Consider the following 18,758-nt stretch of genomic DNA (forward strand, 5'->3'; position numbering starts at 1 on the left):
CACATTCATCATTCATTTAAAATGATGAGAGACAAGGAGACGGGGACTTGTGGCCATTTGGGGGGGAGTGAGAGAGCACCTAAAGAAGAGGAAAGGAAAGAATCAGAGGGAACAAAATGTAATTTGTCAGCCTATTCAGACAGCCAACGCCTGGAATGAGAATTAACAGAGGATGTAGGAGACTGCTCTTTAATTGGACAAGGCCACTCTTGACATTTCCAAGCTAAACTTCAGCAAAGAACAAGTCATAAATACAAATTATTCTCTTGGCAACCGGCGCTGATGGGCAGCTTTGCAAAGCACTTTTGTTTCTACCTTCATTTGCATTGTGGTTAATTTAACCCATGCTGTTAATGCGAACATACTGGGTAATAAATCACGGTTACAAATGACCACTTTACCAAGTGTGAGCAAACACCCACTGAGGGGGCGTGTGTTCTTTATTACTACTCGTGTATCAAAACTAAATCCAGGAGGAAAAAAAAATTGCGTCATCTAATGCAGGGGCATCCATCCATCCATCCATCTTCTTCCGCTTATCTGAGGTCGGGTCGCGGGGGCAGCAGCTTAAGCAGGGAAGCCCAGACTTCCCTCTCCCCTGCCACTTCGTCCAGCTCCTCCCGGGGGATCCCGAGGCGTTCCCAGGCCAGCCGGGAGACATAGTCTTCCCAACGTGTCCTGGGTCTTCCCCGTGGCCTCCTACCGGTCGGACGTGCCCTAAACACCTCCCTAGGGAGGCGTTCGGGTGGCATCCTGACCAGATGCCCGAACCACCTCATCTGGCTCCTCTCGATGTGGAAGAGCAGCGGCTTTACTTTGAGCTCCCCCGGATGGCAGAGCTTCTCACCCTATCTCTAAGGGAGAGCCCCGCCACCCGGCGGAGGAAACTCATTTCGGCCGCTTGTACCCGTGATCTTGTCCTTTCGGTCATAACCCAAAGCTCATGACCATAGGTGAGGATGGGAACGTAGATCGACCTGTAAATTGAGAGCTTTGCCTTCCGGCTCAGCTCCTTCTTCACCACAACGGATCGATACAGCGTCCGCATTACTGAAGACGCCGCACCGATCCGCCTGTCGATCCCACGATCCACTCTTCCCTCACTCGTGAACAACCCAAAATGTTGAAAGAGCCATATTGGACCAAAAAAAAAATAAAATAAAAAAATTGTCTGGAGCCGCAAAAAATTAAAAGTCTTATATAAGTGTTATAATGACGGCAACACATGATGCAAGTGTCTATATTACCTATATTAGCCTACTATCAAAATTACTTTAAACGTCTGATGTAAGCGTTATAATGATGGCAACACATGATGTAAGTATCTATATTAGCCTACTATCAAAATTACTTTAAAAGTCTGATATAAGCGTTATAATGAAGGCAACACATGATGTAAGTGTCTATATTAGCCTACTATCAAAATGACTTTAAAAGTCTTATATAAGTTTGATAATAAAGGCAACACATGATGTAAGTGTCTATATTACCTATATTAGCCTACTATCAAAATTACTTTAAAAGTCTGATATAAGTGTTATAATGAAGGCAACACATGATGTAAGTGTCTATATTACCTATATTAGCCTACTATCAAAATTACTTTAAAAGTCTTACATAAGTGTTATAATGAAGGCAACACATGATGTAAGTGTCTATATAAGCTATATTAGCCTACTATCAAAATGACTTTAAAAGTCTTATATAAGTGTTATAATGAAGGCGACACATGATGTAAGTGTTTATATAAGCTATATTAGCCTACTATAAACATTACTTTAAAAGTCTTATATAAGTGTTATAATGAAGGCAACACATGATGTAAGTGTCTATATTACCCATATTAGCCTACTATCAAATTTACTTTAAAAGTCTGATATAAGTGTTATAATGAAGGCAACACATGATGTAAGTGTCTATATTACCTATATTAGCCTACTATCAAAATTACTTTAAAAGTCTTATATAAGTGTTATAATGAAGGCAACCCATGATGTAAGTGTCTATATTAGCCTACTATAAAAATGACTTTAAAAGTCTGATAGAAGTGTTCTAATGAAGGCAAAACATGATGTGTCTATATTAGCTATATTAGCCTACTATCAAAGGCTGACGCAAATCTTCGTTGACAGAAATGTTGTCTTTTAATTTTTATTCTACACATTTTTGAAACATTGGAAATCATTAGTAAAATGGAGGCTTCTCACAGGATGAGATAAATTCTGGAAATTACTGGCTCCGAATGGCCAACGGTATAGACGTGTGTGTCCAAGTTTAAGGAAACGGCAGGCTGTCTTCTTCTAACGGATTTATTGCAATCTTTGCGAGCCGGGTAACGTGGCTGGTTGCATCAGCTCTGCTCTTTTAATGTCTTTAATGTCCTTTGTTTTCTTTGATGTTTCCCTTTTACACACATGTTTATGTGTGTTATGACTATGCATTTTTTTCCCCTTCGCCTCAGTTTGGACAGTCAGGGGCCCAGGCTTAGACTGAATATTTTTTTTGTTGGCAGACCTGTCAGCGATCCTGTTCTGTCTCCCTGTAATGTTTGTCTGCCCTTGAATGGGATTGTGCTGAAAATCTTAATTTCCCCTCGGGGATTATTAAAGTATTTCTGATTCTGATACTAGAAAAAGTCAAACATTGGATTTAAATACAGCAGACTTTACGTGAAGTTTAGCACTTTTAAAAGTAAGGTTGTTAAACATTGAGTCAATTTTTCCTATCTGTGATTTCATCAAAACAAAAATGCTACAAAAAACGCAAATGTCACAAGACAACACAAAACATTTTCAGCTACAATACTATTGCAAAAGCCACAACAAATACGCAACAATTTAAAGCTGCAACACAACTTTAAGCCACAAAAGACACGACCGACAAAACGGAAGTAACAGCGGAGCAAGTCCGACTTTCGCATCACAACAACATGAAGTGTGTCACACTACACACAACTGGTGTCATTTTACCGGTGGCCTTGGGGTTAGAGTGTCCGCCCTGAGATCGGTAGGTCGTGAGTTCAAACCCCGTCCAAGTCATACCAAAGACTATAAAAATGGGCCCCGTTACCTGCCTCACTCAGCATCAAGGATTGGAATATTTTATTAGAGCGTATCAAAACACGTATTGGTATGTCAGACTTAGCCTTGTCTTGGTTTAACTCTTATCTTACTGACAGGATGCAGTGCGTCTCCCATAACAATGTGACCTCGGACTATGTCAAGGTAACGTGCGGAGTTCCCCAGGGTTCGGTTCTTGGCCCTGCACTCTTTAGTATTTGCATGCTGCCACTAGGCGATATTATACGCAAGTACGGTGTTAGCTTTCACTGTTATGCTGATGACACTCAACTCTACATGCCCCTAAAGCTGACCAACACGCCGGACTGTAGTCAGCTGGAGGCGTGTCTTAATGAAATTAAACAATGGATGTCCGCTAACTTTTTGCAACTCAACGCTAAGAAAACGGAAATGCTGATTATCGGTCCTGCTAGACACCAACATCTATTTAATAATACCACCTTAACATTTGACAACCAAACAATTAAACAAGGAGACTCTGTAACGAATCTGGGTATTATCTTCGACCCAACTCTCTCGTTTGAGTCACACATTAAGAGTGTTACTAAAACGGCCTTCTTTCATCTCCGTAATATCGCTAAAATTTGTTCCATCTTGTCCACTAGCGACGCTGAGATCATTATTCATGCGTTCGTTACGTCTCGTCTCGATTACTGTAACGTATTATTTTCGGGCCTCCCTATGTCTAGCATTAAAAGATTACAGTTGGTACAAAATGCGGCTGCAAGGCTTTTGACAAAAACAAGAAAGTTTGATCATATTACGCCTATACTGGCTCACTTGCACTGGCTTCCTGTGCACTTAAGATGCGACTTTAAGGTTTTACTACTTACGTATAAAATATTACACGGTTTAGCTCCAGCCTATCTCGCCGATTGTATTGTACCATATGTCCCGACAAGAAATCTGCATTCAAAGAACTCCGGCTTATTAGTGATTCCCAGAGCCAAAAAAAAGTCTGCGGGCTATAGAGCGTTTTCTATTCGGGCTCCCGTACTCTGGAATGCCCTCCCGGTAACAGTTAGAGATGCTACCTCAGTAGAAGCATTTAAGTCCCATCTTAAAACTCATTTGTATAATCTAGCCTTTAAATAGACCCCCCCTTTTTTAGACCAGTTGATCTGCCGTTTCTTTTCTTCTCTCCTCTTCTCCCCTGTCCCTTGCGATGGGGAGTTGCATAGGTCTGGTGGCCATGGATGAAGTGCTGGCTGTCCAGAGTCGGGACCCCGGGTGGACCACTAGCCTGTGCATCGGTTGGGGACATCTCTGCGCTGCTGACCCGTCTCCGCTCGGGATGGTTTCCTGTTGGCCCCGCTGTGGACTGGACTCCCGCTGATGTGTTGGATCCACTGTGGACTGGACTTTCACAATGTTATGTCAGACCCACTCGACATCCGTTGCTTTCGGTCTCCCCTAGAGGGGGGGGGGTTACCCACATATGCGGCCCTCTCCAAGGTTTCTCATAGTCATTCACCGACGTCCCACTGGGGTGAGTTTTTCCTTGCCCGTATGTGGGCTCTGTACCGAGGATGTCGTTGTGGCTTGTACAGCCCTTTGAGACACTTGTGATTTAGGGCTATATAAATAAACATTGATTGATTGATTGATTGAATTGGGGGTTAAATCACCAAAAATGATTCCCGGGCGCGGCCACAGCTGCCGCTCACTGCTCATCGCACCTCCCAGGGGGGTGATCAATGGTGATGGGTCAAATGCAGAGAATAATTTTGCCACACCTAGTGTGTGTGTGACATTAGGAAGCGAGGGATCAACACCATCAACAGTGATGAGGGGGCATACATGTTTCTGCACACCTGGGACGCTGTCCGTCATTGACGACGCCGGGGCCCAGAACAAAAACTGTATGATCAGGTCGGGGAACTTTATTTAGCAGGTACATCTACTGTTAAAATGTTGGTTACTTCAGTTTGATTGCAAATTGTTTCAATATTGAAAATGACAGCAGAAAAGGTTTCCTCTTGTTAATTCACTAATTGGTTGCACTTTATTAAAATAACATGAGAATGTGATGGCTATAAATTGTTGTTTACTTGCTTGTTTCTGTCCATAATTATGTTTTTACACAAGAAATATCAGGAATATAGGAAACTTCACCCGCAGCGTTCAATATATTTATTTCACCGTCACGCGGCTTGATTATTTGATATTTTTGCTAAAAAGTTCATCATGGCAGCCTCAAAAACGAGGATCCATTCTCCATTATTCATTTCTTCTCCTTCTGGACTAGCTGAGCTTGCTGGACTCTCTGCCTGTGTGCCTGCTGGTGACTGTGGAGTCCAAGATGTGTGTGGAAAAGCCGGGGGCAGTCTTGGCACGGAAGTGTTGGAGGTGGACAGGGTAGCAAAAGACGTTGCTGTCTCAGTGGGCGCTTCTTCTCTGCTGCTCGTGCTCGCTCGGTCTCAAGTTTCTGAGCATCGGTGGCGATTGTGCGGTCCACTGCCAGGGTCTACCAGTTGTCCACAGGAATCCTGCTCTGTTTTAGTAGTTGTTTAAACTGGTCTTTCTGCCGTATCTTGTGTCCCCCTAGCAGTCTAGAACCATGGGCCAGTTCACCAAACAGGATCTGTTTGGGGAGGGACGATTCCTCATTATGGTTTAAATGACAGAAGAAACACAGCTGGTTCTTGGCGATGATCGCTTCCATGCTCGGGAGGCCGGCACATGTTAGAACATCATTGTTCGACCGACAAATCAAACTCAGCTTCTTCTACGCGACTGTGGAATCTGTTCTCCTATATGGCAAGTGAATGCTGGACCCTGAAGCCAACACTGCAGAAGTCTCTAGACGGGTGCTACACCAGAATGCTACGTGTAGTGCTCAACATCAGAAAGAGTACGCATGTTACCAACAAGAATTTGTATGCTGGATGGGTGAGCGACAAAATAGCAGCCAGGAGAATGAGACAAGCAGGACACTGCCAAAGACACCAGGAGCTGCCAGCCAGCAAACTGGTACTGTGGGAGCCAACACATGGGCACCGGTCACGAGGACGTCCCACTGTAACATATGTGGATGTACTCAAGAATGATGCGGGAGTACAAAGCACCAACGAGCTGGCCAGATGTACGGAGAACCGGGATGACTGGAGACAACGATGGAAGGCTCGTCTGAGGACGACCTAGGGAGATTGTTGGTGAAGCGATCTTCCCAGGCAATTACCAAGATTGCCCGCAACTCTTGCTGGTGAAACCTCTACAGGATCCTGATATATATCCGATAGAGAGTCCAACTCCCTGACTCATGTAGAAGGGTTGGAATCACAACAGCCCTGTAGACACGGATCTTGGTCTGCGTGGACAGGCCATATTGTGAGAAGATAAAGTTAGAGCTTGGAGGAACATTTGATAAAATGTTTCACATGAATGCACAACATTTATTTGCTAAAAAACATTGTAACAGTTTTATATAAAGTCCAGTCAGGGTTTACTTTAGAGTGACATTTGCCAGCGAGCACACCTGTAACTCATCTTTGCACTGGTGTATGCATTGACTTGATCACTGACCATACCAGACTTCAAAGATTTCCACAATTAGGGTAAAGAACATGTATGCACAATATAAATTACGTGATAAGTCTGTTAGTTTAGTCCCGATACCAATATTTTGGTACCACTACCAAAATTATTTTGATACTTTGATACTTTTCTAACTTAAATGGAACCACAAAAGTTGCACTATTGGCTTTATCCATCCATCCATTTTCTACCACTTGTCCCTTCCGGGGTCGCGGGGGGTTTTAATAAAACATTTATTTTAATAAAAAATCTTAGGGTACATTAAACACATGTTTCTTATTGCAAGTGTGTCCTTAAATAAAATAGTGAACATACTAAACTAAAAGACAACTTGTCTTTTAGTAGTAAGTAAGCAAACAACGGCTCCTATTTAGTCTGCTGACATATGCAGTAACATATTGTGTCATTTATCATTCTATTATTTTGTCAACATTATGTAGGACAAGTGGTAGAAAATTAATTATTAATCTACTTGTTCATTTACTGTTAATATCTGCTTACTTTCTCTTTCAACAGGTTTTATCTACACTTTTGTTAAAATGTAATAATTTATTCTTCTGTTGTTTGGATGCTTTACATTAGTTTTGGATGATACCACTAATTTGGGTATCAATCCGATACCAATAGTTACAGGATCATACATTGGTCATATTCAAAGTCGGACATGTTACCAACGATAATTTGTATGCTGGAAGGGTGAGCTACAAATTAGCAGCCAGGAGATTGAGACAAGCAGGACACTGCCAAAGACACCAGGAACTGCCAACCAGCAAACTGATACTGTGGGAGCAAACACATGGGCACCGGTCACGAGGATGTCCCACTGTAACCTATGTGGATGTACTCAAGAATGATGTGGGAGCACAAATCACCAACGAGTTGGCCAGATGTATGGAGAACCGGGATGACTGGAGACAATGATGGAAGGCTTGTCTGAGGAGGACCTAGAGAGATTGTTGGTGAAGCGATCTTCCCAGGCAATTGCTGGTGAAACCTCTACAGGATCCTGATATATATCCGATAGAGCAGGGGTCACCAACGCGGTGCCCGCGGGCACCAGGTAGCCCGTAAGGACCAGATGAGTAGCCCGCTGCATGGCCTGTTCTTAAAATAGCTCAAATAGCAGCACTAACCAGTTAAATTGTATTTATTTACTAGCAAGCTGGTCTCGCTTTGCCCGACATTTTTAATTCTAAGAGAGACAAAACTCAAATAGAATTTGAAAATCCAAGAAAATATTTTCAAGACTTGGTCTTCACTTGTTTAAATAAATTCCTTATTTTTTTTACTTTGCTCCTTATAACTTTCAGAAAGACAATTTTAGAGACGAAATACAACCTTAAAAATGATTTTAGGATTTTTAAACACATATACCTTTTTACCTTTTAAATTCCTTCCTCTTCTTTCCTGACAATTTAAATCAATGTTCAAGTAATTTTTTTATTTTTTATTGTAAAGAATAATAAATACATTTTAAATTAATTCTTCATTTTAGCTTCTGTTTTTTCGACAAAGAATATTTGTGAAATATTTCTTCAAACTTATTATGATTAAAATTCAAAAAAATTATTCTGGCAAATTTAGAAAATCTGTGGAATCAAATTTAAATCTTATTTCAAAGTCTTTTGAATTTCTTTTAAAATTTTTGTTCTGGAAAATCTAGAAGAAATAATGATTTGTCTTTGTTAGAAATATAGCTTGGTCCAATTTGTTATATATTCTAACAAAGTGTAGATTGGATTTTAACCTATTTAAAACATGTCATCAAAATTCTAAAATTAATCTTAATCAGGAAAAATTACTAATGATGTTCCATAAATTCTTTTAAGTTTTTCTCTTCTTTTTTTCGGTTGAATTTTGAATTTTAAAGAGTCGAAATTGAAGATAAACAATGTTTCAAAATTTAATTGTCATTTTTTTCGTGTTTTCTCCTCTTTTAAACCGTTCAATTAAGTGTAAATATCATTAATTATTAATAATAACATAGAGTTAAAGGTAAATTGAGCAAATTGGCTATTTCTGGCAATTTATTTAAGTGTGTATCAAACTGGTAGCCCTTCGCATTAATCACTACCCAAGAAGTAGCCCTTGCTTTCAAAAAGGTTGGTGACCCCTGCGATAGAGAGTCCAACTCCCTGACTCATGTAGAAGGGTTGGAATCACAACAGCCCTGTAGACACGGATCTTGGTCTGCGTGGACAGGCCATATTGTGAGAAGACAAAGTTAGAGCTTTCCAAAGGCTTGATGGGCTGGGCAAATCCTGTTTTTGACATCTTCGCTAGGGTCATTAGAGTTGTTAATCATAGACCTGAGGTAGAAAAATCTGGGAACCTGCTCTACCAAGTTGCCATGGATGGGTGCCACAGAAGGCTGGAGAGGATGTGCAGGGTGGAATTGCGCCAGGATTTTTGTCTTTCCAACATTGACCTCCAGTCCTGCACTCTCAAATAATCAGTAGTCTCTTGTAGTTCAGCAGGGGAGGAGGCTGGGGCACAGCTGTCATCAGCATACCGGAGTTCAGAGATGTTCATCTCAGATGTCTTTGATCGGGCCTTCAGACGCCGCAGGTTAAATAGACCACCATCGGTCCGGTATCTGATACACACTCCAAGATGAGGGTGGGACGTTTTGACATGCAGCACATCAGCTGCTAAAAAGTTACTGAACCGATTTGAACTCACTGAATCGCTTTGGATCATATTGAAGTGTATTTCTGGTCTTGTCATCCTCATCCGGACAGAAGGATGTCACAGCAGTGTAGCTGGATCAAAAGAGAAGTCAGAGACGCTTTACTGAACCAAAAGTTGCTTTGTTACAAGCGAGCGTCATTACACAGGACTGCAGTTCCTAGGAGGTCAGGGGAAAAATGGAGGACTCTTCCCATGGAGAAGCCTCATTCCTGTCTCTGTGTGTATGTGTAAGCCAGGAGAGCACATCCTGACCATAAAAGGACATGTTCGTGTGTAAGTGTCTGGAAAACAACTGCTTTAAGTCATAACTCAAATGCTGGTGTTGAGCTAGACAGGTAGTCCCTGCTCAAGGATATGGTTGTCAGTTTTGCATTCTGAAGTCCCAATTAGGGCCTCTTTTCCTAAGAGAAGTGATCCAATCCACCTGCGAATGTCAAACGAAGGGGCCTTATCTTATGTGCTCAAACTGAAATACCACTATTTACTTAACTTGGTGGGTTGCTTTCTCCAAGATGAATATGAACAGTCACCATATGTCGAACATAATGACTTAATTAATTCACTTCACTATAATACTAAGAAAAGATCTGTCCTGAATCGTATCAGCGACCACAAATTCTGAATTGAGTTAAATCGTTCTTAAAAGGAATCGATACACCGCTATTATTTACAGTAGGAAAGGGATTCATATGGCCCCATTTGTTGCGGTTTACCCGACACATGAAACGTGACAAATTTGGGGGGGGGGGGGGGGGGGGGTGCACTATCCATTTTAGCCCCCAGATGGCAGTAGAGTGTTGAATATCCTAAATTGTGTTTTGTGGCAATTCCAACTTTGACCACAGTGTCAATTACTAGGTTGTAGAGATGCGCGGATAGGCAATTATTTAATCCGCAACCGTATCACAAAAGTCGTCATCCACCCGAACTAACATTTTATCAAAACCACAACCGCCCGCCACCTACCCGTTGTTATATATCTAATATAGACTATGCAAGGCAGAAAGGAGACTGATCCAATGCAGCAGAAACATTCAATGTGTGCCAACAAATGCATAGTTAAATGTTGTTACCCACATACGAAAAACGAGCAGCACTCTTTGAAACAGGCAATTATTCATCAGGCACTGCTGCAGCTGTCACGCCAAATTTCTTCCCCTCTACAAAAACCTCCCTCCCCCCCCAGCGTCCTTTCTTTCTGCTGCATATTTCACTACGTCCAGCTTGTAATCTGCAGTATATGATTTCCTTTTCGGTGCCATTTTAGTTCAGTCCTTCTCAGTTTTTATAAGTTACCGCCAATGTTGATGTGGTCCATTTTAATAGCTCCGGCAGTAGCGTATAGCATATAGCAGTTAGCATTCCAAAACCCACAATGCATCTCTGCCATGACCCGCCCCCGCCGAATTCTTATTGGTTGGCGTGTGTGTGACGATGGCTGCCATTTGCTTCGTCGCTGACGCGAATGAGATAAATAATATTATTTGATATTTTACAATAATGTGTTAATAATTTCACACATAAGTCGCTCCGGAGTATATGTCGCACCCATGGCCAAACTATGAAAAAAACTGCGACTAATAGTCCGAAAAATACGGTATGTATTTTTTTTTCTGAATTGGTTCAACCGCCACCCGCCCGAATCTATTTAAAATCAATTTTTTTCGTCATGCATCCGCCCGACCCGCGGATTATCCGCGGAGTCCGCGGTTGTGTCCGCAAACCACGCATCTCTACTAGGTAGAGTGGCATTTTCAATCATTTTCAGCAGACTACATTGCAAAATGATTACCGACCCCCTTCCTCTCACGCGAGATCCATATGACCAATGGGGTCATATGAATCCCTTTCTTCCTGTACCGTATTTTTCAGAGTATAAGTTGCACCGGCCGAAAATGCATAATAAAGAAGGGAAAAAACATATAAGTCGCACTTTTTTTGGGAAATTTATTTGATAAAACCCAACAGGCTGAATAAGTGTACGTTATATGACGCATAAATAACCAACTGAGAATGTGCCTGGTATGTTAACGTAACATATTAACATATTATGGCAAGAGTCATTCAAATAACTATAACATATAAAACATGCTATACGTTTACCAAACAATCGGTCACTCCTAATCCCTAAATCCCATGAAATCTTATACGTCTAGTCTCTTACGTGAATGCGCTAAATAATATTATTTGATGTTTTACGGTAATGTGTTAATAATTTCACACATAAGTCTCTCCTGAGTATAAGTCGCACCAAACTATAAAAAAAACTGCGACTTATAGTCCGAAAAATACGGTTGTCCTATACAAGTTGTATTCAAATCCTAAAAGGGGAAACAATTCTGTTAATGGGCTGCTTGATTTCAATACTGAGAGCTATTACACATTTTTCGGCCAAAAGGTAAAAAGTAAGGTTAAACAATGATACAATGAGATTGTGGTATGCGAGATAGTAAAACAATGAGCTGCAACAGTGAAGCCCAAAGGGAGCTGGGGACACCGTTATTTTCAAAGTAGAGTATTGATTAAAGCCATGGATATAAATCCTCACACACAAGTCCAAATGGTCAGAAACATAAAAAAATACTTTCATGTGCTCAAAATGGTGCATTAGACTTTGGAGCTTTGAGAATAACATTATCTCTAATGATGACCCATTGACTGCATGCAAAGTTGCATTTTCCATATTTGGGTACAACGACACATTTATTTGACATTGGGAGAGCCTTGAAGTATTAATGTACAGCTGTTTACATCATTTGCAACTATTTTAATCCTCTATCTAGCTAGTCACTATCATTCATTCTTTCATTCAGCAGAGCATTAAAATATACAGTCGCGATCAAAAGTTTACATACACTTGTAAACAAAAAAATGTCATGGCTGTCTTGAGTTTCCAATACTTTCTACAACTCTTTTTTTTTGGTGATCGTGTGATTGGAGCACATACTTGTTGGTCACAAAAAAACATTCATGAAGTTTGGTTCTTTTATGAATTTATTATGGGTCTACTGAAAATGTGACCAAATCTGCTGGGTCAAAAGTATACAGTACATACAGCAATGTTAATATTTGGTTACATGTCCCTTGGCAAGTTTCACTGCAATAAGGAGCTTTTGGTAGCCATCCACAAGCTTCTGGTTGAATTTTTGACCACTCCTCTTGACAAAATTGGTGCAGTTCAGCTAAAGGTGTTGGTTTTCTGACATGGACTTGTTTCTTCAGCATTGTCCACACATTTAACCCTTGTGTGGTGTTCCGGTCTGTGGGACCCGTTAACATTTTTTATTAAAAGAAAAATGATACAATTAATTAATTTTTCAAACTGAGACTCACTGACTTTGGCTCATTTTCTGTGAAGAACATATATCAGAATACATATTTAATGACCACACACCATACATCCCCCCTACACATTTCTATTACATATAAGATGTCCGGGTAATAGAAGTGTGGAAATTGATGTTCTGTGTACCACACACACACACACACACACACACACACACACACACACACACACACACACACACACACACACACACACACACACACACACACACACACACACACACACACACACACACACACACACGCACACACACACACACACACACACACACACACACACACACAGCAGGCCTAGACAGGAGGAGGACAGAGTGTAGGTACACAGAACATCAGAGGGTCAAATGTGCGAGAAAATGAGAGCAGACAGTGTTGACAAACAATGTTGCAACCTTGTGTGGGAACCGCAGGTGCAGAAACACAAAAAAAGAATCCCTGTGGGATGCAGAAACTGGCAGAGAAATTTTTCGTGCAACGTTCATATTGTTGTTACTCAGCCAGCGTTTGTGGGTCTGATGGACCCGTTGCATTTTATGGCTTTTAATGCCTCACAATCAAACACTTTTATGCTAAAATACTGAACAGATGTTTACCTTATCCCAATAAACATCTGTTCAGTATTTTAACATAAAAGTGTTTGATTGAAAAACATTAAAAGCCACAAAATGCAACGGGTTTATCAGACCCACAAACGCTGGCTGAGTAACAACAATATGAACATTACACATGGGTTAAGTCAGGACTTTGGGAAGACCATTCTAAAACCTTAATTCTAGCCTGATTTAGCCATTCCTTTACCACTTTTGACGTGTGTTTGGGGTCATTGTCCTGTTGGAACACCCAACTGTGCCCAAGACCCAACCTCCGGGCTGATGATTTTAGGTTGTCCTGAAGAATTTGGAGGTAATCCTCATTTTTCATTGTCCCATTTAAAGCACCGGTTCCATTGGCAGCAAAACAGGCCCAGAGCATAGTACTACCACCACCATGCTTGACGGTAAGTATGGTGTTCCTGGGATTAAAGGCCTCACCTTTTCTCCTCCAAACATTTAGCTGGGTATTGTGGCAATACAGTTCAATTTTTGTTTCATCTGACATCACATGGACAAAGATAAGACCTTCTGGAGGAAGGTTCTGTGGTCAGATGAAAATGGTGTGGTGGAAACATGCGCCTGCAAGCTCATGTACGCCACCCCAGTTCATAATGACTACAACGTCTCTCAGTATGATTAAGATAACTTATTTGGGATCTTACGTTAACCTGCAAAAGAAATGATGCGGAATCATGAGTGAGTGTTGGAATATTCCAACATTTCAGAGGAGGTAATGTGTTAGGGTGACAGGGGCGAGTGAAAACCCAAGTTTGAATTTCAACCCCCCAAAAATGTGTGAAAATCACGGTCTTACATTCCCAATTTGTAATGTTGGAAAAAATTGTATTTCTAAATTGTATATTGTTAAATTGCTGTATGCTTCTGTGAAACATGATACAATTTGTCAAAAGTGATTTATGTGGATGCCTAAAAGATTAATTTCAATCACGCTGCTCTTGTGCAGTAATGCATAATAATGTGTCAATGGCCAATGGAATAAGACCGAGCTGTAACAGACAACTTCCAGAGAATGTCTGCACCTGGTAGTGATGGAAAAAAAGTTACAAGTTCAATAATATAATTACCCTTTTAAACACATTTTCTACCATTCAATAAAAGAGCAATCATGGGGGAAAATATCAATATTTCATTGTTAAAGACGCTGGTACTCGATTGGCTTTGCTTGCAGTCCCATTTGGAGTCTTTAACATTGTTAAGTTGGAAAGGTGTTAGTCAGATTGTTATTTTGCACATTAAGGGTGACTATAATGCGTGGCATAATATTCACATAATTTATACTTCTGGTGTTTCACAATTTGGGGCATCATTAACAATTTGCGATTATTTTCTTAGCAGTAATGGAGCAGGAAGGCGCTAGGAAAACGAGACAATCTTATCTCATTATGTGAATCACAACTTGTAAACAACTATTTATACATCAGAACTTTATTGGTTATTTATGTATTTACCGTGAATTCCTACGCTTTGAACCCGGCGGCTTATAAAGCAGTGTGGCGAATTTATGGATTCTTCTTCGCTGACAGTAATGCAAATAGTTAGAAATAAAACAAGCAAAGACACAGAACATGTGTGTTATTGTTTCTACTATCGCTCACTGACCAATCAACAGGAAGTGCAAGTGCCGCTCCATCCACTAGCCGTCCATAGCGTTCTACTCATATGGATTCTTAATTCGTTACTCCAAGCATTGTTTGTTAGAATTGTTTTAGTTGTAAAACTTACCAACTAAACATTCCCATGTGTGATGTCTATTGGACTGTTTTCACGCTATAGTAATGTAATCAAGCTAGAACAGTTAGCATTAGCTAATATGCTAACACGTTTATAAATGTCTGTGTTAGTATTATTTGTATTATTATATATATTATGTTTTATTTTTCTTCTTTCCTGTTCACACCTGTAATCCGTTTTGTTTGGGGAGGGGGGGGGGCATCCTGCTACACCCTTGTGACTGTTTAGAACTTTCCTCTGTGTGTGTTTTTTTTTTAGTTCCAGTCCTGTGCTCTTACTTTATAAATTTACATCCTCGTTCCATGCATAGGCGTCCACACCTCCAACCGGGACAAACCTGCAACCGGCTGCCAATCAGTCTCCTATTTAAGCACCGGTTCATTTTCATTTGCACGTCTTTGGGTATGCACCGTACTGCTCTGCCCACAGCCGGATGGGGATTCATATGACCCCATTTGTCACGGTTTACCTGACGCATGAAACGTGACAAATTGGGAGGTGCGCCATCCACTTTAGCCGTCAGATGTCAGCAGAGTGTTGAATATCTTTAAAATGTGTTTTGTGGCAATTTCAACTTTGACCATTGCGTCAGTTGATATGTAGAGTGGCGCTATCCATTATTTTCAGCAGACTGCATTGCAAAATGATTAACCCCTTTTCTTCTCATGCGAGATCCACCTAGGGGCCAAATTAATCCCTTCCCTACTGTATTGATCATCTACAAAATGTTCCGTGTCTTATGCAATCATGTTTGCACTCGCCTTCTTTTGTTGTTTTTCCATTTATATTTGTTTTTTTCTCCCACTCTCTCTTGAGTGTGTTTTCTTTTGTTATATTAAAGAATATATTTTTTTACTCACCATTTGCCTGTCATCCGCTGTATCTTGGTGTCACGTCGCCACAGCTGCCCATGCTATAGCTCCTGACCATAAGTACTTTTTGAAAATTGTGAGCACATTTTAGCATACCACTGTGATAAAACATTTTCCAAGATGACGCCACTGTAGTGGCTGCTGTTGGCAGGAGCTCTGTGCTCTTGTGTCATCATTTTATGTTCCTGATGTTTTACTCTTGTTTTCATGTGGTTTTTAAGTTTAATTTTTTTGCCTTTTGGTTCGGGACCCCGCCCTGCGATGAGGTGGCGACTTGTCCCGATTGTAGCTGAGATAGGTTCCAGCGCCCCCGCGACCCCGAAGGGAATAAGTGGTAGAAAATGGATGGATGGATGGATGGTTCGGGACCCTTTGGGACTGTGCGACAAGGGGTGGCACTTTCGTGACTTCTGCGGTGCTCTTCTGTGAACTTCTGGATCTGCCTCCTGGGAACCTTTTGGCCATGGAGACCAGCTGCTGGGTCTCTGCCTCCTGGGAGCCTTTAAGCCATGGAGACCAGCTTCGTCACTCTTTGTGCAATGGGAGACAGTCACATTTGGACAGAAAATACCCCAAAATGTCCCTTAATCTGAAGCATAGAAACACTATATTGCCAAAAGTATTTTTCCACCCATCCAAATGATGAGAATCAGGTGTCCTAATCACTTGGCCCTGTGTATAAAATCAAGCACTTAGGCATGGAGACTGTTTCTACAAACATTTGTGAAAGAATGGGCCGGTCTCAGTGATTTCCAGCGTGGAACTGTCATAGGATGCCACCTGTGCAACAAATCCAGTCGTGAAATGTCTTTGCTCCTAAATATTCCAAAGTCAACTTTATTATAGGAAAAGTGAAGAGTTTGGGAACAACAGCAAGTCAGCCACCAAGTGGTAGGCCACGTAAACTGACAGAGAGGGGTCAGCAGATGCTGAAGCGCATAGTGCAAAGACTTTCTGCACAGTCAGTTGCTACAGAGCTCCAAACTTCATGTGACTTTCCGATTAGCCCACGTACAGTACACAGAGAGCTTCATGGAATGGATTTCTAAGCCATACATCACCAAGTCCAATGCAAAGCGTGGGATACAGTGGCGTAAAGCACGTCGCCACTGGACTCTAGAGCAGTGGAGACGCCTTCTCTGGACTGTTTTATCACACTTTTCCATCTGGCAATCTGATGGACCAGTCTGGGTTTGGAGGTCGCCAGGAGAACTCTACATTTCGGACTGCATTGTGCCGAGTGTGAAATTTGGTGGAGGAGGTATTATGGTGTGGGGTTGGTTTTTCAGGAGTTGGGCTTGGCCCCTTAGTTCCAGTAGAAAAGGAACTTTGAATGCTCCAGGATACCAAAACATTTTGGACAATTCCATGGGATGGCACTTCAAGTTCATATGTGAGTAAAGGCAGGTGGCCAAATACTTTTGGCAATATAGTGTAGGTCCAGAGGGTTTTAAGATAAGATAGGATAGACTTTACTCATCCTACAGTGGGGGAATTATGTTGTTGCAGTGCGGATAAAAGGCATCTGACCCTGGCATCAACATCCTATCAGTTCTTTAGATCGACATACCAAGAATGCAGGAAGAGAGACAGCCTATCAGAACTCACAGCACTTAGAAGGTAGCGCACGACACACTCGACAACTTTGAAAAATGTGTATCAAGGACAATTGTATCGGTGTGCTGACGGCGACAGTATAGACGACCACTCTGACAGGACTGCTGAGCTGAATGCACATGTTCTCTCCATACAGACCGCTGACTCACTGGTGGACATTCCCCTATTCGCCGACAAAAACACACTTTTCTTGACGCATATCACTCCCGCATCAGCTGAACTCATGGCCAGCGTAGCACAGGAATCAGATCCAACGCCAAAAACGTCAAAAATGCACCCTCTGCCTCTAATGAGGCCATAAAGCACGAGCATTTTTGTGGCCATATAATGAGGAAACGACTAACAATAGACCGGAGCCTACCCATCACTTCAGAAGCTCAGACTCCACTCCTTGCTCGGCAAATAACAATGTCTGAAGGAATAATAGGCCCATTGTGTGTCCTCCCGCTTCACGGCGCTTTGTTTCAGCCAACATTCGAGTCGCAGCATGAGCATTGCAGGGGAACATCCGATTATGCTAAGCTAATGGGAAACACTTCAAATAATGAACTGCATGTGAGACCTCAGTAAACATTGAAATTAATATGAATTAATGAGTTTGTGTGGAATTAATGAATAGTTTATTATCTATCTTATCTTGCTTTGTCTGCAGAGGAGTAGCACGGCTCAGTGTGGAGATCTTCCTTTTAAGAAAACTCTTATAAACACACCTAATAACTTCAAAGACTATACTTTTTTACATTTTTGTCCAAACTAATGAATCATTTTCAGTTCTAAACGGCCTCTGAAACGTACTTGTACCGCACCCACGCACCTGTGTCAAAGTCATTGCTGGTTTACGAGCAGAGGAGCATGTTCGGCAGCACACAATCACGGAGTACTTACAAGCAGACACAGTGTGTAGACAGAAAAGGGAGAATGGACGCATTTTGGCTTAAAAATTTAAGATAAATGTGAAGTTATAACACTGAAACGTGCCCTCAGGAAGAGGTGCTTTAAGACATGGCTAGCTAGCTGGCGGCTAACGTCCATCCGCCGTCGGCAGTGTTTTAGCTACTTCTAAATCACTAATCCTCGCCTCCATGGCGACAAATAAAGTTTCTTACAAGTATCATCCCTGCAGGACGAGGAATAGCTAAACATGCTTCACTACACACCGTAGCTCACCAGTGTCAAAATGTAAACAAACGCCATTGGTGGATCTACACCTAACACACACTATAATGATACCAAGTACAGGCATGTATCGAGTCGATACTACTATGGTTACGTCG

At 41.5% G+C, this 18,758-nt stretch overlaps 1 long non-coding RNA gene across 1 annotated transcript in view; it reads right to left on the reverse strand.

Moving 5' to 3' along the window:
• Window positions 1-5,230: 5,230 nt before the first annotated feature.
• The window catches only part of LOC133634867 (uncharacterized), a 28,738-nt gene continuing 15,210 nt past the window's right edge, over window positions 5,231-18,758 (reverse strand). Inside the window, exon 3 of the long non-coding RNA XR_009821983.1 lies at window positions 5,231-6,390. This is a non-coding gene — a long non-coding RNA (uncharacterized LOC133634867). The remainder of the gene's footprint in view (window positions 6,391-18,758) is intronic.

The sequence above is a fragment of the Entelurus aequoreus genome, linkage group LG19 (genome assembly GCF_033978785.1).
Source record: "Entelurus aequoreus isolate RoL-2023_Sb linkage group LG19, RoL_Eaeq_v1.1, whole genome shotgun sequence".
Classification (NCBI taxonomy): Eukaryota; Metazoa; Chordata; class Actinopteri; order Syngnathiformes; family Syngnathidae; genus Entelurus; species Entelurus aequoreus.